Here is a 23,379-nt window from a genome sequence, read left to right as displayed (position 1 = left end):
TTTATTCATTATTTCAATATCTATTGCTATTTATACTTACACCAGTAAAGTTGAAAATTTGCTTGTTCCACTGAGGAAATTCGTCCTAACAAAAACGTGGCGATGGCCCGGTACGTGATCCGCGCATGCATCCCTTGCAAAAGAGGATTTAAACGAAGCGTTTTCTAGACAGTAAACACGTCCAGGCTACAAACACTCATTCGCCGTGAGAAGCTCCGTGACGATGTGCAGGACGTCGCTACCATTCTCCAGAAAATAAAGCAGAAATTACATTCTACGTGTGTGTGGTCCGTAGTAGCTGCTTAGCGGCGCGCAGCCTTGAATTAACCTCAAAAGTGCCCAACCTAACCCGCTCGTACGTCGTTCTTGCCGTTGACCTTGTTGAAGGGAGTCCGGCTAATTAGCCCCAGCTCAAAGAGCGCAAGTTGCAAGTACGCTGGGTTCAATTTCATACCTCTTTGCTTGTGCACCATGCCTCGCAGCGACCTCCTTCTACCGCGCTCTTTTTCACGAGACACCCGTAAAAATCTCGGAGCGCTACGTGGAGACATAAAGGAGAAAGAAACCAGAAGGAATCAACGAGAGGTTTTGGGTGGAAAAGGAGCATTGAATAGTTGCGATTTCGCCAGACGCCTCGGCTTCTCCGCTTGAATTATTAAGTCCGGCGAAACGCGCGTCGCGCTACTTGTTTTATATTCATCGCGCTGGAAAGGTTTTATGATCCTTTTGAGAGAGAACGAAGAAGAGAGTCGTTAACGTGAAAGCTAAGAAATTAAAAGCTTGCGGTTGTTGAAATTATTTTGATTATTTGTACATTATTGTTATTATTAGAAAACCTGCAATTGCTGTAAATGTTTGACTGGGTAGATTTGAGGATTCGAGTGCACAAAGCTGATTATTACGCAATTAAAATCGCGACGAAGTATCGATAAGGAGCACTCAGCATCCTCGGTTTCCTCGAAATATTGATCCTCTCTATTGAATTACTGGATTTGGAGCATTATGTAACTCGTTTCAAATTCACCGCGGCCGATAAAGTTTCGTCGCGTCCTCATTGGCAGGGCGATGACGGCCTCGAGGATTTGTCTTGAATAACAATGATTAACTCGTGACACCCTTTGTAGAGGAGCACTCGACCATAGTAATCGCAACGAATACGAGGGTGATTAATTACGCGTTTACGGTTTATTCGCGCGTGGCTCTCGCGGTTTAATCGAACGCCCGCGACTGTAATTGCATGAAAGGGTCGGATTAATTCAATCGGGGGTGTAACGGGGCCGACGGAAACTTGTAATAATCGAATATCAAACCGCGGCTGTTTCGGGTTGGCTTCCGCGCGCGTGCGCACTTTGTGCTTTTTGCACGTCGGAAATCTCATTAGCCGTAGCGCGCGATAAACACGTATCGGATGCGTTATCGGACTGCGCGGACAGGACCGACGTGACAGACGCGGCCATCGCGATGCGATGCTGTTATTTTGTCTTTCGAGTTTTTCAGTCTCTCCCTCGCGGGGATTCGGGATGAGTTTTGGAAGAATTGCGCGCGCCAGCGCGCCGCTGATTTACGGCGCGGCGAAAAGTCCAAAATAACGCCGGAAGCTTTACCGTTTCCGGCGACGCGTCGGCGTGACAACGTGCCTCCTCCTCGATTCGTTGACGGATGAGCAACCGACGCGACGCGTCGGAAAAATAGAACGGAGTAAAAAGAATGCGCGACGCGGGAGGATGGTCGCGGACGACGATTCGAGGGGGGGGGGGAGGGGAGAAGCGAAAAATCGCTCGATTTTCGCCGGGGCAACGTCAATTTTATTTTTATTATCGGCGATTGTGTCTCTCTTTCTCCCTTTTTTTTTATTTTCCTCTTTCGCCGTCACCTCTCCGGCCGGGATTTGTTATCGGGCGTCGCCGATGCAACTGATGATTATTATTACTCCGTCTATTCGCGCTCGAATGATTCGTCGGCAGAGCTTGATTGTTTTTTCATTCCTTTTCACCTCTTTCGCACACCCTTCGCCCGCTCGTTCTTTGTGCATCGCGTGAAACAGATTTTCGGAAGCAGAACAAACATGAAATATTAAAAAGAAATGCACATATTTAAAGCACATAATATAAATTAGATGTTGTTGGAATCACAAATGGAAATGTACATTCTCGTAGGAGATCGCGTAGTTTTCGATCGCGCAGCGCTCACAGAAAAACAATTTTATATCAATTGGTCCAATCTCTGATTTTTTATTTTTCACAAGCGACATCTCGATAAACGCATTGTTTCCATCGCGAGTTCGGCGGTTTCGGGCGACCGTCTTTTTTGTCCTACGGCATAAAATTCTGTAGAGTCGTTTCCGTTTACCGATCAATCCATCAAATCAAGCCGGCGCGCTTCAAACGCAATAACAGCCGTCTCTTCTCGAGTCTGCTCGAGAAACTTGGATGGAAATTAAAAAAGTGAGAGACGGGTGCATAGATCGATAGATATTTTATTATGGATGTACGAGAAAAAGCTGAATCGGTAAAATCATAACGGAAAAAAAATTGCAAGACACGATCATCGTAAGATTACATCGAAACATTCGAGTATAATAAAAAAAAGCTTTATTATTAAGTTAAATATGCGAATGCAATTGTATCGCAATTCAGATATCATTTCACGTTTCAGCTTAAAAATTTAATTGATTCCTGAAGTACAAAGGTTGAGAATATTTAAGATCAAAGGATATCAAATCTTATATTGAGAACTTTGCATTTAGCTGAAAGATTATCAACATGTCGCTCAAAGCGCACGCTAATAGGGATAATTGCTTTAATCGAATGTTGCCCTTTCATCGATCGCGCAGTCCGTCTACTTCGGTCCTCTCCACCCGACGCTACCTCATCGTCTTTCGCGAGGCACGACGATAAATTAATTGTAATTATCACATTAGCGCGCGGCGCCGAGACAACGGGACTTACAGGCGCGAAACAGAATTTTTCATCCTAACGAGAACGGCAGTCTTCGGCAAATTTAATTAAACGGTCCAGGAACGAGAGGAGAGATGCATCATCCACTCTTCGAGGTCGGCGTGTCCGTCGCTCGGAATTGACGGTCCATCGGACAAAGAATGGTGACGATAATTGGAGCTCCAGCGAAATGAAGCCTGTAATTGCCATTCCTAAAGCTGGATCGACGTGTTGGGTCCTCTCGCCATTCTTTCCATTTCGATCGCGAAATTTATTTGTGCAGCTGGGATTATCGAGTCTTACCGAAACGAAACTCGTAGCGAAACTCGCAGCTGGTGGCGAAAGAAGTTTAGAATTAAGAGTTTACTTTTTAGAGTAGACATTACACAAACTTCTGAATATACTCAGTGATCCAGCGATGACGCAAAGAATCGATGAATTAATTAAAGATATCGGGAAACTATCGCGTAAAGTCTCGTCCACAATGAGTCGTTAGTCGTTGGTCGTAAGAAATTTAACTAATTATATTCACTTTCTCTAAGATCAACTGTGATTAGCTAAATTTCTTACGACCAACGACTAACGACTCATTGTAGACAAGGCATAAGAGCGAGTTACGTTTCCTTTTTCTTCAGCTTAACATTTGATTTTTGGAAGCTCCTTAACAATTAACTTTACGTTTTGATCACAGATTTATGTAGCTTCCCCTTTTTAACATATGGCAAACATTTGTAGTTAAATCATTATTTCCCTTTCGACGCAGACTTGTGTATCTGACTGGCGCACATGCTTGACACACGCACGTATGTACGCACGCACGCATGCACGCATGCATGCATGCACGCACGCACGCACGCATGGCGTACGCAGGTATACACGCACGTACGTGCGTGTCTCGATGATATCTAAAAATAACAAGCGACGAGCGACGCCAGCAAGTCGTTCAAAGTGTCTCGCGGGAATCATAATCGCGTGGCTCCAGGCGGGGATTGAAAAAAAGCTATAAAGTTACAGCGCGTATAATTTATAACTCTTGATTTTCTTCGATGTCGTGTATCTGGCTAAACGATAATCCACGGCGCGTGCAATCTACAACAAGAGCCTGCACGCCGGCCATGCAATTTTCTTTAAAGATTCCGCATAGAGATTAAGGAGTCGATTAACCGAGCCAAGTTATATAATCGATGTGTGTGTGTGCGTACGTGTGTGGCGAACTGCTGTTTCCACGACGCTTTAACAGCCTCTCAGTGCTTACTCTACGTTTCTACCAAATCGGATAACGGTTCCTCAATTAGTGTTAATTCATCGTAAACAGGATAATCTTGCTACGGAAAGCTACGCGAGTCGTTTCGCCGTGTGTGCATCGCTATAACCGTAACGTAACTTTGAAATTAGAACGGGACGAGACCCGCGGATTATAACGATTAAACTGAGTTACTTTCGGCGCGCGTGTACCCGGCATAATTTCGCCGTGACACAAAATTATTCGTTGTGATTCTGAAATTGTAACGGAGCTGCAAAGTTGGTCCGCTCGAAGGGAGAGGAGGCCGGGGAACGGGACGAGGTGAGTTGGTGTAACATCTAAAACAAGCCGGGCAGAATGTTTTGCTCCGACGTTAGATAGTCCAACGCAAATACCGCGCAAAGCTGCAACTAACTTTGTATTTCATGAAGTTGTTACTGGCCACCTGCTGTAACCGCAACAGACGGAAAATCATGCGGTTCCGCATGCCAAGTCATCGGAAGTATCTTTCGTTAGTGGAGGAAATTCGCTCGTACGCGATCGTGACTAATGCGACATCGCGACATCTCCGGTCTCGTGCGCCGATTTTTAACTACTAACTTGTTAAAATTATTGTTTTAACGCGTATATATCGAATGCAATCTTCGCCAGCTCTTTTAATTAAATAATTTCAATGAAATTAATATGTCCGATTAACATCGAATAGAAAGTCAGTCGTATTACGGATTAAATTATTAAAACATTACGATATTAAATTGATCCCGCGTTTCAATATTAAATATTTTCACATCTTTATTTATATTGGCTTTTAAATATGGTATTTTAATATTTAATTCGATTATGAAATATTACGTAATTTATATGGAAAACGTGGAATTTTGATGGAAACTATGGAATCTGGCACGGCCGAATGGTATCAGAATTATTTTGCGAGATTATCCGAATGGGCGAGCGTAACTTTGGCAATTTAATTTCTCTCTGAGGTACGAGTATACCTTGTGCAAGAACAAGTCGAACATTCGATCGGCAATCTTGCACGCGATCGTAAGAATCTTTCGCCTTAGTGACATTCGTCTTACATTCATAGCTCGATTTACGGAACTTTGTCGATGAACGGGAAAGTTCCGGTCTCTCGGAGGATGAATTCTCTTTGATGTCGCTTAAAATATTCCTTCTCGTAAAACGGTTACGAAAGTGTCGTTCTCCAAAGTGCCACGAGAGAAAGGCGTGTACAAGTAGCGGCAACTTTATCTCCGAGTAACTCGCGTTCCATTTTTCTTTCGCCCCGAAGACGTCACTCGGGACGTTTATCAGCACGAACGATTAAGGGTCCTTAGCGTTTTAATCGCTCTAAGCATCGTGACATCGTAGCCTCTCGAATTCCCTTCGGATTATCGATCGTTATTTACGCCGACTACTTGGGCAGAGCCCTATACTCCTTCACGTTCTTCCACACATTCTCTCCGCACACACTCTCTCTCTCGCCCTTTTCCCCTCTCTTACCCCCTCCGGTGTTCTTTCCCTCGTGGAAAGTGAATTATATGCGGGAGCGCGGGTGGCTTTGGGCGCGCGGAGAGATAGCAGAGGTGATTCCGCGAAGGTGAGACGCAATCTTCGTGCGAAACCCATCCGGGGCAACTCCCCTATCTCGCCGGTGGGGTAAGCACCTCGACCTAGCCCAACCGCTTTACTTTTCTCAACCGGCGGGGATGTGTTAGGTATAGCGTGCCGCGAAACGCCGCGGTGTGAAATACCGTTAATATAACTTGCGCGGTGATTTATGCCGACCGTAGAGCGCGGGTGCACGGTGCGCGGAGAGCGCGGTGACGAAGGGTTGAAAGCACGGGCCATCCCTGCGCTGCCGTATAGTCGTCGGCGCGCGCGCGCGGATCGGCGGCGCTGATCGTTGAACGTTGTTTACGCTCCACCATCTGCCCGCCCTCGGATAATGTCCGCGCATCTACCTTCTTCCACACTTCCGAGCTCGGCTAACTCGTTCGGCTACAGTCGTTCCCGCTCCGCGCGGCTTGACGAGCGACCCCTCGTTTTTTAATATTCGAAAACTCTTATAAACTACGCGCGTAAAGTCTAATCTACGTTCCCGGATCGTAAATCCGGATCTTTCTACGACGAGTCTGACATCGGTTGTTCTTTTTAGCAAATTTTACGTTGGATGGCCTACGTTACGAAAATTTAATTTTCGACGTTACGTCCTCGTAATGGAGCATCGAGATAAATTTCTATTAGAGTAAAATGGCTTTTGTTGCCTCGAGAAGATACACCCGCTATTCTTCTCACTTTAGATCCCATTACTCGTGCCGTAGGCCTGCGCAGCGGGCTATATGAGGGATCGTCATCTCCGCAGACATGTTTATACAGTCTCGCGATATACATACCAGTATTCCATACTATCTGCACGCCAGTCCATCACAGCGATCGCGACTGCCAAGCCGACCGGTTTGGCCGTGAGCGCATCGTGATCGATACAGTCAGTCTGCTGCCTCGGTGTCGGCGTCGGTGACGAGGATCGATCGGGCGTCCGGCGTGCAGAACGTAAGGGATTAGTTCGGCGATCGCGCTACATGCTCTGGGCAACTAACTTCGTCGCTTTCAGCTGGAATGGCTCCGTGGCACGGCCGTAACGTAGCGCAACGTATCCGAATATCCCGCTTGATCCCGCAGGCACATTGTGAGCGGGTTGGACGCGACGCGACGTTACTGCCAGTCGCACACACGTTCACAGCCTCGGTATCGCGGTATGTGTGCGCGCGCGCGCGCGCGCTCTCTACCTCGGCTACCTACGGATGCATCTCGAAGGTGCAATCTATCATATCGCGACGTCACGCGGACGTGCCTCAGCTAGTCGGACACAAGTGATGCTCGCTCGCCGTCGGAATCACCGACGGGCGAGGCGGCGTCTCTATAATGAAGACGTGCGCCGACGTCGACGTCGACGTCGACGTCGATGGTCCGCCGCGCCGTCGAGCTGCTCCTCCCCGAACGATAGTCGCCGGGAGTGACACGGCGAAAAGCAGGCAAGTCGCCTTTTCGTGTAAAAGGCTCCGAGGAAGAACGTTTGCCTTCTTTCTGAATGTTATTTCCTGGATGTAGACATCGCGGCATTCTAGACCATCTAGACCGTCCAAGAGTTTAGAATTCGTTCGAGGATTAAGGAAATTGTAAAATTTGTAGACCACTAAAGCAAAATTGTAGTTTCGCTATTACTTATAAGACAACGGAATATTTCAATGACATAAAAATTTGAGAAGCAAGAGGCGTCAGGCATCCATCGTGATGTCAGGAATCCTCAGTGCCTTCGTATTCCCTTATCGCGGTGGTTTCGTCTTACACGGGTTCCGCCGCCAAAGCCACCATCAAGAGTCACCCCTCCCCCTCCCCCACGCATAATTTACTCTCCCGCGAGGGGCGGTGGCTGGTTCGCCGGTGTGGCGTCGTGTCCACCAGTCGGGTAAAATAAGAAACAGTGTACACGGAGAATGACAAATTGCCGAGGATTACGTTACTGCCTTCCACGAACGGAGGTTTTCCCTCGCACCCTCGTCGTTGCGCCGGTACGTTTCGACGTCGTCTCTCTCTCTCTCTCTCTCTCTCTTTCTCCCTCGCGTGCGCGGCCGCGTACGCTAAAAATATTACCTCGCGGTGGCTCGGGTGGCCCTGAATCTTCGTCCCCCGTAATTTTATGCGAAATTTGTTCGCGGGATACGGTACGCGCGATAGCGCTTAGGGGAATTCTGTCGGCGGAGCGTTCATCTTGTTGGATTGGCAAACTGCTTGGCAAAGTGACTTCAAGTACTGACGGTTTCTCGAAGCGGTCGCGCGACGGGAAGAATTTCCCCAAGTAATTTGCATTGCATTTTTCCTCGGGGGGGGGGGGGAAATTTGGTCCGGAGTTTAATTACTCAGTTAATTTACGTCACGTAAATTACTCTAAACTGCCCACTGTGTAAAGCTGCACGGCCACGATTTGCCGTAGGTATTTACTGTCGAATTATTCCGCGTTAAATATCGTGAAAATAATCCTTTTATGTTGCGGATAGCGCATTTCACAGGTATTTTGTAATAATGATGCAAAAGAGATGAAATGTGAATTTTCTCCTGTGTTGTCTCGACGCGCAACGAAATAGCGGTTGAAATATCGCATTAATGAGCGGCCAAACCCAACTAGTTAGTCCGGATCAATAACGCGCAACTTTGCCACGTCGCACTGACCTTTGCGCCACAATATTCCCGCGACACGATAATTCCGTCTGGCGTGAGACCAAGTGGAACGGTTTTTTTTTTTTTTAGAACGATCTTCCGTTAGACGATCCAATACGGTCGGAGCAATTGAGACTACTGACAAGTTTAATGAGCGTAAAGTGCAGTCGCCATAAGCATTTAACACAGTTAACATAGAAATCCAAGACGAACTTAACTGGAGCAGCGAGGGCTTCGCGTTCCTCTTGAATTAGGAGTTAATAATACCTGAAAATTGACTGTGTTTGTGCTGTTTGTTATTTCGTTATGTAAATGTGACCGAGCAAACACCCCGTACGTACGTAAGCAGGGTAGGTACGGCAAAGCTCGTCGTGTGTTCTCGGGCGTAACGAGAAGATGGAGAAAGGGGATGCGCGGATTTGTTACCAGTCGCGTGGATTACCTCGTTCGCCAACAACTTTGTCCGCCTTTTCCGTCTCGTGTTTCCCTATGGTGCCGCGCGCGTATTGGCTGTGGCGGAAACACTCCGGCACAGACTGCTTTCCGGATCCACGAAGCCCCGCAATTCTTCAATTCACGTATCCGCCCTCACGGAATACCAGACACTCACCCAAGTATCCCCGTTAGATGTTTTGCTAGATAGCTACTACTCCAACATTGGACGATCGAATCTCCGCACAAGTGAATTTTTGGAGTTTTGTAGATCATCGATTTGCTCGAATCTTCATAATTCTCAACGTTTTAATATTTTTTTTTAAATTTGAATTTTCTTATTTACGTTCATTTATCTCTGCTTTTCTTTGTACGGATCTTTAGCCTCAGACGATTAGGTACTTTCGAGGAGCATTCGGGCATAACGGGGGAAACGGAGAAAGGGGATGCATGAATTATCAGCCATGTGGATTTACCCCCTCGGCAAGTTATCTAGTTCGCACGGTGAATGCGAAAATAGCACTTCCGGTGGCGGCGCTTTCCACTTGATTTCCCGGCGCGTGTATATGGCTTTGATGATGTTTTACGGCAGAAGTTCTGCCGCGATCGGAATTACCGCCAGCCACAAACGTAGCAAGGCCGTATAATACTCGCAATCTAGTCGCGCACGTGTACGTTAATCTGTGTACGATCTTTATTCATCGCGCGTCGAAATATCGATTCGCGATGGGACACCGTCGAGCTTTAAAATCGTAACTTTCTCGCGTCTCGGCTCCTCGGAAACTTTACTGCTCCCGTGAGCCCGAATCTTTACGTACCTTTAGATACCTACTTTCCTCAGAATCTTATGTTCCCCCATCGAAATCTTTGTCCCTTATACTTCGTAACGTCGGACGTCTATTGCGCTATACGAGAGCCGTGTAGTTACGCAAACGTGGTCCATGCGGTTAGAGAAACAATGCCTGTTTCTAGTAGTCGAATCTCGTTATCGTCCGCCCGGTTACTTGTAATTGTACGGTTTCTTCTTCACGCTCGGCTAGATCCGATCGCTTAACATGTGCTCCGGGAAGGTACGGCCGGCTGTTTTTCTCGTTACCTGAAACGCAATCGAGGAACTGTTCACGGTCGATTGGTTGGCGTAATCGAACGAGGGCTCTCGACCGACAAAGCCGCGCACTTGAGAATCAAATAGGATCTCGCGGGCTGGCTGGCTAATCTATCGATCGCGTCGACCCGTCTCGGAGATGGAGAAACGGAACGTCATAAATCCGGACGCGACACGCCCGCCCGGTTTTTTGTTTAATTGTTGCGCAACGCTGCGACTGCTGCATAAACGCGAGTAAGGGCAGGTGCGTCGGCAATTAGCGGCAGACTGCGCCTAGAAAACGCCCTTTCCGCGATGGAAAGAGAATTCCGCATCGTAGCCTAGCGAGAGCAAACATTACCTCTTTGCCCCTTATTACGCGCTGGTTCGAGTTACTCGTTACTCTTGCCGCGGTTAGTTTATTTTTGTGGTTTTTTTTCATCAACATAGAAAATATTTGATTTTTACGCAAACGCGAAGATAACTGGATTCGTTACAAAATTAATTTGGCGTTTAATTTGCGCGTTAGCGTGTATACAAAGTAGTAGTAAAAATTCGCGTGGTAACTGGATATTAAAATTTCTGGATAATGTTTAACGCTTCGATCTGTATGAAGTCAAAACTTTAACGGGGGTTTCTCGCGGGATATTTCATCTCTGGCAAATTAATATTCATGCGCGTCTCTCCGAATACGTTTGCTCGTTTAGTCAAAAACGTTAATCCGATAATCGACAATAGAGAACGGCCATTAAGCGCCACCGATCGGGAATCACGAAACTATCTTCGACGGACAAACCCCGTGCCGAGCGACGTTCTTCGACGGGGAACGTTGACCTCCGGTCGCAACTCGGAGCACGGAATCCGCTTTACAATAGACCGCCGTTTACCGACAACAGACGGCCGTATCGGAGCTGATTAAGAGCCATTCTACTGGACAAGCGAACGGAGGGTGATGGGGTGGACGATGGGGATGGACGTCGCCTCGCGGCGACGTCTCTAGAAGACGTGGGTCACGGTGATAAATTAAGGCATCAACCCGTCCCTTCCTTCTTCTCTAGCCAGCCCGTCCAGCCATCCGAGCCAGCCAGCCGTGCAAAGCGTACAACGTCCGCCTTCCTCCTTCGTCTTCGCTTTACGGGACGAGACACGCCGGCCGTCTGCAACGCTTCGCCCCCGCGGGCGCGAGAGGGGCCCCGTGCAGCTACTCTCCCTCTGGGGATGGCGCCATGTGTTACGGGGCGAATGATATACGAGGGGCGAGAGGCGGCGCATGAAATATCTATGGGACAACCGAATGTAGGGGGTGCGCGGCGGGGTGCGCGATCGCGGTCTCGACTTAGACGCCACGCTCGTTCGCGTTCGCAAATTAACGTTAATCATAACTTCCACGACGACGATTCTCGAGGACGAACTTGGACGATCTCGCGGGCGAGCGGCACCGCTGCTCGTGACGGATCCCTCGCTCGTCGCGAATGGCCGCGGTTCTCCCGTGTTTTCCATCATCGTCGTTATCGTCGTCGTCGTCGACGTTGTCTCCGAGGATAATCGCGGCCGTCCGCGGGATTGCAACTTTGCGTCAACTTCACGAGGGAATGTCTAATGATCGTAATTATCGACACGACAGATGTCAACGCGGAAATTCGCGGAACGTTCGTGCGTTCTGGATGTTCTTAGAAAGCTGCGGGCAAGTCCCTCGACCGTCTGGCGTGATATCTCCGTAAGTTTCAACTCCGGCGCGGGAAACTTTCGGCTACTTGGGTTTTCGCTCTCCCGGGCTCGGCACCTTTTAATCACGTTAATATCACCGGCGCGAGAGGAGCGCGTGATGATATAAAAACCCATTTTACCGACACGAGTCTCTTCGGGAATTAACCGGGCAGTCGGAGTTAAAAAATGCATAAACTGGTGCACCGCCAACGAGACCGAGTTATCCCTCTTGCTTCCGTCCATGACTTCCGTCTCCCTCGTTGCTGCTCTTACTGCGGCGTCGGGTAACGTGTGGTTTTTCATTTTCACCCGCATTCGTGTTTCAAACGCACATACGTTAATTACTTTTCCACTGCGTCCACTTGTTTACGCCGCTCGTACCCTAGACGTGCCTAGACGACAAGGGACCGTCGGTCGATGGGGCACTTGGAAGAGGAGAAAATGGAGAAAGAAGAGAGAGAGAGAGAGAGAGAGAGAGAAGAGACGGAAAGGCAAGTGAAAGAGAGAAAGAGAGAAAGAAAGAGACACGACGCACCGGAACAGACAAATGGCAGACTTGACAAGATCTCGCGGGCGCCTTTCCATCTCCTGTTCTTCTTCCGCTTTCTCTTTCACCCGCGACGAGTCCTCCGCGTAATTACGGCAGGCTGCAAGTATTTTTTAATTAAGCCCCCGCCGTTATCTCGGCATTTTCTGCGAGAGTTATCAGAGCCGCCGCGTCCGCCGGACAGCAACGGAACGAAGTCTGTCTATCGATATTTCTGATATTACTTGCGGCGGTATTGCGACCGCCCGCTAATGGCATTCCGCGGTACACCCTCGCCCCCGGCGAGTAGCGGCTTCTTGGCATGCGACGAAATGAAAAACTAGAATAGTAACTTGAGAAACATTGACGAGCTCTCGACTCTGCTCATCCATCGTTAAGGAACAAGAAATTTAAGTAATTCTGCAATCTCGAACGAACAATATACAATTATAAAAGAAATTTATTATTACGAATTTGCAGAAGAAATATGTAAAAGTATATGGTCCTCACTTTAACTTCCGGAGTGCTGTTCACATTTTTCTTACGTTAATTCATTACTCTGAGTGAAAATTCATCCATATGATTAAAAACTTTTAAAGACTGCAAGGCATTAGAATAACTGAACCAATTTACTATTTTAATGTAAAAAAATCCAAGTGTTAAACTATCAAAAATTTAATAGCAAAAACTGTTAACTTGAATTAATTCTTTACGTGAAAATTCATCCACCGCAGCATTCCAAGTAGATATTTAATTATTTGATGTTAGATTTAATACTCGATAAAACTCGGCGGATAAACGTAGGCTACAATCTAATCACCTAATAATCCTCTTTTTGAGTTATAAGAGATCACCCGTATAAATTTATTGGATTACAAGGGTTGAATAGAGGAAAACGAGAAGGCAGATCGAGAAAGAAGAACGAAAGGAAGGAAGTGTATGGTAGACAAAAAGACAGCAGGGAGAGATCACAGGGGAGTGCAACACACGGGATACACGTTGAAATCAGAAGCGAGCTTAACCGGATTTGCAGTGTCCCCGCGGATAGCGCGAACGTTGCAACGATGCGAGAACTTTACGTGCGCGCGTGTGTTTCCAACGAGCATTTCCACCTACCTTTCCCCAGCGCTCGGTGTTACTTTTTTTCGCCCCTCGCTCGCCCGCGGACTAATTCCGCGTTTAATTGCGCACGCCGAGCAAACGATATTTTTCTTTTATTACTTCGTTCGCGTTCGCATCGTACGTTTCGTTTCAATAAAATTCCCCACCCTTGCTGTCGGTCGACCACCGTGCGGCGGCCGAAACGTTCGAAGAAGCTGGACCGCGAGGATCCGGATCGAATGCCCCGAAATCTAATAACCGAAAAAAAAAAAAAAAAACTAGAGATATTCCCAGAAAAAATCTCTGAAAATATCTCGTAAACCGAAAAATAGTGATATCCAATCGCGTGATTGAAACAATTGAGGGGTTTTAATATTAAAAAAGACTAAAAATAAAACTATTCTAGAATAACGTATCAATTTAGAGGACTCTCGTGCGAAAATTTATGCAAATTCGAAAATAACAGATTTTCGTTTGTGCTGTTGAAGAAAACAACATTGGTTTTCCCGAACAAGTTTATTTCGCCTTCATAAGGCCGAGTGCGTTTGTATCATTTGCATAAAACTCCACGTTCCCGGCGGATCGTTGGCGCGACGAGGGTGCGCGGGTGCGCCGAGGAGATGCTAGTGTAGAGTCTCTCCATTGTTGCGGGCATTGTGCGTCGCGGTCGTTTCTGAACTCCAGGTGCGCGTAAACATGGGGTCCTTTATACGAACGGCATCGGAAAAAGCTCGTCGCAGCTTCCGCTGGGTCGGGAAAGGGGGGGGGGGAGGAGAGGAGGGTGAGGCTTTCCACCGACTCGTCGCGTTGTCCTCGCGGGTGCATAAAGGGGTATCAAAGGCGTCCGAGGTGTGCGAGGTCTTTTGGCAAAGGAAACAAACCGCAGCGGCACGCCACTAGGAAATCGAATACGAATTGGAAATCGAATACGAAATGCGGAACTTCTTCCACTCGTCCGGATCGTTAATGCTTTGTGTGCACGCCGAGCGAACAGTAATTCTATAACGTGCACGTTGCGACATGGGAAAATGATAACTGTAATCCTTGATCCGTCGCGCGTTGTGTGTTTAATGGCTTTAGGTATTGTGCATTGTTTTACGCGACAGTCCCGTGGGTTACGCAATTTACGTAATACGCGAGGTTGCAGTTACGATTCTCTCGCTGGCGCAACGAAACGCGCATTTCAAATCCGGCGTTTCGACACCCGAGTCGACGGAAACTTCGAAATTTAGTTAAATTTTACGCGTTCATTTATTTACTTTTCCCCGACGCGCCAGCTGGCACCTCTCCCGGACAGACCATAACGTTACACTAACACACCGGGTCTGTTATAGCTACCATGTGGCCGTGTGTTTCCTTCTCTCGTGACGATAGGAGGACGGTGAGAACCGTACGCTACACAAATTAGGACGTTACGATCAGCCCCGGCGAAACGCCCGAAACTACCGTCACGCGTTCCGCTAAGCGGATTTTCGATTGTGCATATCCGTTGCACGCGAGGCAGACATTCTGAAATATTGGAATATACATAGAAATGTATAAAGCGGCGTTAATCTCGAGCGTTAAATTAAGATCAATTGTGCGGTCAGTGCACTATCATTTGCATTTGTTCAACTTTGGAATTTAAAAATATATACATACCCCTAATATTAAAATGTGACTACTTCGGGTCACGTTTTTTAATATTTAAAAAAACTTACAGCTCTTTCTCAAAATTCGTTCGAATTTCTCGAGACCGTTTGACGTCCGAAATCTTTCAATAGTGCCTTGAATATCTTAGCTGAAGATTTTCTTCGAATTTCCTTATTCTTAGATGCGCGAACGGCACTTAAAACTCTAGAATTGACGAGTTCCATGCGACTTTCGTGTAATTGAATTAGCAAACGCCGGCACAAATTATTATTTCATTATAGCGTCAGCAAGAATCTTATCAAGAAACGTTGCAAAGTTCCGGCCGGATCTCTGACTGTATGTCGAAGCGAAGTCGTCAACCAGAATTTAATGACGCGTCAAAAGTTTCTCGATTTACAGATTTCGCAATCTCTCGTGAGAAATTGACGAGCGGCCTTGACGCGATTCGGATTCCACGGGATTCGAATTCTAATTTTCCTAGCAGCTTTAATATTCCTGCGACAGAATTCGCGTTAAAGACGTGAAAATTACATTTTGTCTGGCACGTGACTATCATCAATATCAATCTGTCTCCAGGGATTTGAAGAGTGGCTTTCGCGTAAACTGTAATTAAAAAACAACTTTATTTAATCACGCGTACTGTACGCTTTGCGCGAAGTGCTCTTCTGTCAATGAAGATAAAATATGTATACTTACCTGGGCGCTTAATAATTCAAGTGATTAATAATCCGTACGGTACGAAATTTGAAGAGGGAGATCGATGCAGAATTTGCAAGTTTATCGCAATGTCTCTTTGAACGTGTCCTAAATTGAAAACTTTTGTATGGGTTTGGGAAAATCTTTAATTTCGCACTCGTATTAGGGGAAGGTAATCCTCCCACGTTTTCAGACGGGGAGGAAAATCAATATTCAGCTCGGCGACAACAATTGACAGATATATCAACGAATATACCAGTCATCCGACGGAACGAGTCCCGGAGAAATCATACACGCGCCCCTTCGCCACCCGTGTGTATTCAAACCTTACCCTTCGTCAATAAATCAGCATATTTACTACGTCTCTGGAGCTATCGGGGCGTGTGATCGGAAGTGCTCGGCGCGCCACGTTGACACACGTGCACAAACGAGCGCGCGCCCCGGTTGCACCTGTCGAACGAAAGTTGATTTCCATAGAGGAAATTTCGCGTCGTCCTGACCGTGGCGGCGGTGGCGGTGGCGGTACATACGAAGTGTCGCGGGTGCAACTTGTCGGGGAACCCGTCGAGGAAAATCGTCGACGCGGGGGAATCGACGGGAAGTTTCCGCGTCGCCGCGAAATACCGTTTCGCGCGTTTCATCCCTTCCTCCCTCCCCTCCCCTTCCCCAGGCTCTCCTTCTCGCGCACCTGCTCCGAGGAACGTATATTTCTCCGTACAGAACGCGCGGTGTATGCGAAGTCGGTAATAAATACGTACAAAACGACTGTCACTCACGCTGCAACGTACGGAAACGCGCGGTGGGATCTCTATAAACTGATATTTTCTTAGCGTTACGTGTTCTCGTGACTGTCGCAAACTGGGGTATTTCTCTCGTCGAGAAGAAACCCCCGTCTCTTTCTAACTCAATTAATTTCTTGTCTCTTGTAAATTTGCCAGTGCAAATATTACGAAGCAAAGTTAAAGATATCTCGAAAGATATAGCGACGCTTAGGCAAATTTTCTATAGAAATTTCATTTTGTAATTATCACGTAGATGATATGTACTCTCATATAAATATACAGTTCTGCAGTGGCTAAGCCGTAAGATTCAATGGCTGTCACGGGCAGTCGCGACGTATTCATAAATATACCTGTATACTTTTTCCCAGCCCTCCTTCTCTCATTTTTGCCCTCACTACGTGAGCTTTTGTGCTCTCTTCTTAATCTGTTCTTATTCTTATCATCGTTAGTTGAGCGGACGAAGTTGAAGATAGACGTAAAAGTTTACAAATACGTAAATGTGTGAATCTTCGAATATTAATTTCAGATACTCAATTGTGATGCTTAAACGCTCTCAGAACGTTAGATATCGGATTTGCATAAATTGATGGATTTATTCAGATTATTCGACACTCGAATTATCTGAATATTGCGATTCAAAGATTCAGAGTAAGGTTTTTAGATCGTCGTATACACGTATCCTTTTAGTAACATAAATCACAAATCATTTGCACAAAACGGCGAGCTGCGACGGTGCATTGTGGAAAGGAGACTTCTAATTCAAAGCTCCCTAGGGCGTGTTGAAAGGGCACCGTCGCGAATACGCAGCGTAAGATCTTTTCTTTGTATCAAGGTGAGGTAGAATAATGGCGGTCGTTCGTAAAAGTCCCTCTTTGCACGAGCTCTCGTTAGTTATTCGCCCGCATTTGCGAACCGTGCGTTCTACGACGAGCCGATTAGTGGTAAAAGTACGTCCACGTGATAAGGCACATGACGGGATGTATATTTCCTGGGTCCCGCCTCGCGCGTCTCTTTAATCCGCATCTTTATTAACGAAGTGACTCAAGCGCGAAAAGAAAAACCCGATAAAAAGTATCCCTGGTGAGGTGTTTCCTCGCGCGCGTTTTATGTTCGTGCCAATCATTAAATTTATTAAACCATGTCGCATTCTCTTATACCTCGGATACGTTGTAGAGTACCTTCGCCTCATCTTGAATAAGAAGATACTTTATGTAACTAAAAAATACAGTTTTTCCTGCAAAAATATAATTTAATGTCTTTATAAAAAGGTAAAAAGATTGTTTGAGTATACTTAATTTTAATTTTAATCTTTAATTATAATTTTCATAAGTTGTCCTTTAATTAAATTTGGAATCAATTTTTAATTAAAGTATCACAAAGAAATAGACTTTTCGATTAGAGGTAATTGAAAATAAAGCTCTTTGTAATCCGGAATTTAATTCAATTGTAAAAAAGTAATTATTTATTTAAATGTTTTTATCTCATTCTTCTTTTCTTTTCAAACGGACTTAACTTTTTAATTTCAAATTTTAATTTGAGATGTAATTAGTAAGATATTGAAATTAAAGTTTCCGCAAGTTTTCTACATTTCATGCAATAATTTCGAGAAATATCGCGACCGTCCGTACAGGAATATCAGAGGGATGAGACTAAAAGAATAAAGTGCCGAATGTACGTGAGAAACAGTGGATCTCTCGGATGAAATTTATTTTCCCGACAAGTGCATCCCCTTTTTATCTGCGCGCGAGGGAACGCTTTTCTTTTCACGTGCCATCTCTGAATAGAAAACGCAGTCAGATTTACTTTCGCGCGTATGACAAACCGTCCAAAAGAACGATATATTTCAAGGTGAAGAAAATCTCGGAGGTATTTGACCTCTTTCTCTTCGCGTTTTCGGTCTTCGCATTCGTGAAGCTCCGTACGAGAAATGAGTTCTTGGCTACAGGCAACTTACCGAGGATGAAACTTCTACGAAATCGGAGAACTTCTGCGCCTTAAGAACAAACATCCAACATCTTGGAATCTTTTTGAGAATTTTAGGGAATGCGCTGTATCAAACTAAAATCTAAAGTTCTCGAAATGCGAAACAAATGTCCGAAACGATTTCTCAGGCGGATTTCGAGAGATAACCTGAAGCTTCGTGACGTTACGGATCGATCCCACGTTTCGGATTGTCGCGAGGACGAATCTTAAAGCTGAGAACGAACAAATATTCTCAAACGCCGCGTAAATCAACCCTCTCGACTCGTTTCGTTTTGCTCTCTGTAACTTTTACCTTCTTTTCCCCCGCGCCCGAAGATTTATGATTGCCGAGAACGAGACGCTCGCTTGTCGCGGCTCATAATTTCATTATTTTCCAAACGAAGCGAGAAACGCACCGGCCGGCACGAAATTAATCGCGGTTAATTATTTTCGATCGGCTGTGGAATACGACCCGACGGTCGCCGTCGAGTGATTTTATAATTTTCCCGTCAGCTATTAATTATCGTTTCCCCATCAGGAATAATGTTTCGCGCAACGCGCGTCACGTAAAAATAAAATAAAAACACGTCCACGGGCCGTGGAGCTCTGAAATGCGAGCATTTTTAAACCGTGGCGGACGTATCGTTGTGGCGATTACGTTTTTCATTCCGGCGGCTACGTGTTGTCGCCCCATTAAAATTTATACGCCACGCCACGTCGCGCGCTACCCGGCACTGCAAAAATTTAACGCCGTCAAATGAGGTACCTCAACGTATTGTCGGCGCGACAACACGTGAAACACTTTGCGCCCAACGCACTTTTTGCCGAACTTTATTTTAATCTGGGCTCTCGCTGCCCGCGGGCCGTACGTGATCAATCAACGGGTTCGCGCGAGCATACGTCGATTCTCGTACTTTGTAACGGGCAAATTTGCAAAGCCGAAAATGATTTTGAATTGAATTTAGTTGATACCTGATATAATCGAATTGTGGGAAAGGCGGATGGGAAGGAATTCAAATGAGCACACGCCGAAAATTTTCGCGATGGTACAACTCGACTTTCAAGTTCTCAGATTGTTAGGACTTTCGTGAACCACCTGTGAATCGGAAAATCAACTGGCGATGCAGAAGTGGGAATAATTCAGAAACGAGTTTAAAAGCGAAGTTTCGCTTACTCCAACATTCAATTATATCTATATTTATTTCGTTCTAATACAAATTATACGCTTGACAGAACGTGTCGAGAATAGAGCACTGTTTTAAGGCAGTTCCTTTGGATATTTGGCAGGGAACGACTGTTAGGGACTGTTAGAATTGCTAGGCTAGGACAAAGGGATGAATATCATTCGTATCCCCAAGTCGTGAAATGGAGTTCGCGCAGATTTGACCCAAATAAATCTCATTTCCTACTCTCCTACGGCGGAGGAAACGAGAACGAACGGAAGGAGGTCGGTGGAAATTCTCGCAAAGGCGAGAAGAGAGAGAGAGAGAAAGTGAGACAGAGACTTTTGGGAAATAGAAATTTTGGCGACGAGAGGATGAGTAAGAAAAAGAGAGAAAGACTCACAGGGAATTCTTCTCGCGGCTGTTGCTAAATTTTCCGCAAGCTCTGCACGAGGCTGACATTATCATAAATGTCTTATTCACGAGAGGCGCCTGCGTGGGTTATTCGCCCGCCAACGCGCGTAGTCCGCGTGTAATTCGCTCCGCGTGAATCCTATTTCAATAAGGTCTGTGAATAGTTTCGCGAGGGTCACATTGTCACATTGTAATCGTAATTTTAGAAGACATCTCTAGAATATCTCCCTGAAATTGAAAGAGAGTCATTTGACTTTTAACATATCACACGTGCATATTCTTCGTTCATAAAAGAATCTTCATCTAGATACTTAACATTATAAATTATGTCGATTTTAAAGCTAGAGCCAAGTACGTCGTATTCTCCATCTTCTCTTCCATTCACGAGTGAACAATGCCGTCTGTCGCGCGAGGAACCTCGACAGGGGGACCCGAGGGTACCGCGGGCCAAAACGGCGGCGCTGTAAATCGTCGGTAAATCATGGGTTGAATAAATCACGCGTTGTTTCGCGACGAGGATGCGCGACCCTTTGCGGTCGGAAATCTAAAGCGCTGCGCTAACCCGCCGCAAAACCATCGCGCGCTGCGCCGCGCGCTACATGGTCACCCACTGATGCGTGTTTTCGCGGATGGAGAGGGATGATTGTGCGCGGGCGAACCCGATCAGATACGAGCGGTTTACCATGGCGGTCGAGGGCTCGGGAGATCGACGGCTCACGCCGGGGGTTACACGGTGAGCCGCGTTCTGTGGCCAACCCCTTCTGTGCGCAGGGAAATCCGGTTGCGCACGGCGAGGCTTTTTTCTCGCCCGTTACTGCATCACGACCCTCCGTTGCACCGGGCGAATTCGCGTCACGTCGCGGCGCGTCGCGATGCGTCGCACCGCGCCACGCCGCCCTGATTTCGTGGTATTCGACGTGGTAGGTACTTTAACGAGGCTACCTACAGGTCTGGACGATTCATTCGCGAGAGCTTCTTACGGCAGATAAATTGCATATCTCATTATACATAACATTTCTCTCGTAGGGAGCGAAATTTATTAACGTCTATTTGCAAATTTAATTCTGGCGAAAAATGCCAGAAATAAAAAATAATATGCGTAAAACACTACACGGAAAAAAAGAATATTCTTGTTTTGACAATATCTCCAGTTTCAAAACGGAAATCTTGAAATGAGATTATATCGCGTTAAATCAAAAAGATTTACTTGAATGAAGATTTATTTCAAAATTTTATATAGTTTAACCAGGAAAATAATTCTTGAATGGAAAAGAAAAAATATTGGATAGAAAATACTACATGTTTAAATCGAAGATTATAATTTTCTTAGAATAAAATTATCATAACAATTATATTATATTTTTAAAATAATACTTATAGTATATTGAAACAAGAATATAATATCTTGAAATTTAAGATTTTCAAATTCTTCTAAGAAGATTATATATTGTTGCTTATATATGAAACAAGAATTGCGTTAATTTGAATACATAAGTTTCAATTTGAGAGTAATTTTTTTTCCGTGTAGATTAAATATATAAATATATAAAATAAATTAACAATGTGTTTATTTGAATGAAAAGATTACGAAATAATAGGGGAACGTAAGTGCCTCCCGGTGAGCGTAGAAATATTTACGTACTTTTACTTTCTCGCGCGAATTATTCTATCAATGCGACAGCGGTTAGGGTCGCCGAGTGGGATCAATGCCGGTACATTCTGTTAACTACAGGTCGCATTGATCAACGACATCGTCGTTGGCGCAGCTACCCTCTCTGTAAACGCGGGACCCCGTTGCGGATCCTTTTTGAAAAACGGCAGATCGTTCATCTTAGCTACATCGACACCCGCCGCATTCGCGAAGGGTCTCAATCCGCGAACAATGGAACGGTAGATGTGCTGAGTTGACAGCCATTTCTATAGACAGGGAAAACGTATTACTCTAACGTATCTTGTTCGGGAATAAATGCTCAAGAACGCTTTTATGCTTCCCGATTGTGAAAACTCGTTTCTTTCCCGCGTCTCTCCTGCGAACCGGGCAGTATCCTCCGCACTTCTCTGACGCGAATGCCTTTGTAGCGGACGTGCACAAAGTAAACAAAAATTAGTTCTCGGTTACATTACCTTGTAATTTTCGATTGGGAGTTACAAACTCACATTGCGCGTACAGCACGAAAGTCACGAAAGTAATCGAGTTCGAATTTTTTTAAAGAGATATTTGGCAATCGTGGAATATTATGATGTGATTCGATACCTTGACAAAAAAAAATTAATTATCAAGAAGAAAGAATTATTTGGTAAATTGGGAAAGGTATAAAATGAAAAAGAATATTCAATAAAGTACAAGAATATACACACGGATCTATAGAAACGAAGGAAAGACGCGTACAATGTTCTTCCCATTTATTGCGTTTCCAGTCTCTTTCCCTCGCGAAGTAAAACGAGGACGCTGTCGCCCGGCTGCCGTACTTTCTCAAAATTAACTTCACTCGATTAGTTGCCCCCATCTTCTACCTCGGATCGAAGTTCGGGGCCCGTGCTCGGTCTCGCGAGACGATCCCGGAAGCGGGAAAATGGATCCGCCCGCCCGTCCGTTCGACGCGCGCGCGAGCTTCTTCCACTTCTTCCTTCCCTCTAAGCCGCCAACGATCCAACGGACAATCGCTTAATCCACTCAGCGTGCGCGCGCGCGCGAGGTTAGCCGCGACCGGAAAACTTCGAAGGATAATTGATCGTCCCCGGTTTTTACCGTCCGCGCGCCGACGAAAGCTTTCCCGGTCTCCCGCGGACGGTTTCCCCGGGGCGAGAAAACTCCCCGCGAGGAGAATGATGATCGCGGTAGGAATCTGCTGATCTCCTCCGTATTTTCTGGCCGCGCTCCCCGCCGAGAATACGTCGGCGCTACCGCGGCGTCTGATAAACGCGGTTATCCAATCTGGTCTTATCGACTCATTTCTTTTACGCTCGACAATCACATCCTTCCCTCCCGCGTGAAGAGCTCCGCTCTGTCTCGCGAATCGCCGACAATAAGATTTCGATTTTATACAATCGTGAACTCGCGTGACCGTAACGATATATTTATAAATCGACTGAAATGTATCTCGAGATTTAATTAAATTACTTCTGACAGTTTTATCAAATATTAAAATCCTACTGCTAAGTTTAAAATATTAAAGTAAGCATTAAAATTTGATGTAGAAGACCGATCTAGAGACCGTCTGATTTTCTTACGCGACCCCTCTATTCGAACAGAAATGTATTGTCAGCGGAATTTTCTGGAAACGATATATATTTGCGTGTAAATTGACTACTTGATGAAATTGGGTCTCGATGAGTCAGCCGTTCTCGCACAACGAGGGGATCGACAAGTTTCTAAAAGCTCCGGGAAACACGATCGTAAACGCGGCGGCTCTCGTTCGCTTTAGCTCCCGCTCCCGATAAATGCTGGTAAACGGTTTGTACGATTGAAGGAAAGAACAAGCA

General features: G+C 45.9%; 1 protein-coding gene and 1 long non-coding RNA gene across 6 annotated transcripts in view; one reads left to right on the top strand and one right to left on the bottom strand.

The window, feature by feature from the left end:
• The window catches only part of LOC118645988, a 43,315-nt gene extending 25,661 nt beyond the window's left edge, over positions 1-17,654 (bottom strand). Inside the window, exon 1 of the long non-coding RNA XR_004963621.1 lies at positions 41-17,654. This is a non-coding gene — a long non-coding RNA (uncharacterized LOC118645988). The remainder of the gene's footprint in view (positions 1-40) is intronic.
• LOC105832399 (fasciclin-1) overlaps positions 1-23,379 on the top strand; it is a 231,126-nt gene that overhangs the window by 30,850 nt on the left and 176,897 nt on the right. The gene's annotated exons all lie outside the window — the stretch shown is intronic.

This window comes from Monomorium pharaonis, chromosome 6, assembly GCF_013373865.1.
Source record: "Monomorium pharaonis isolate MP-MQ-018 chromosome 6, ASM1337386v2, whole genome shotgun sequence".
Taxonomy (NCBI): Eukaryota; Metazoa; Arthropoda; class Insecta; order Hymenoptera; family Formicidae; genus Monomorium; species Monomorium pharaonis.
The sequence above is the reverse complement of the archived record's forward strand: the minus strand, read 5'-3'. Positions and strand labels throughout refer to the sequence as shown.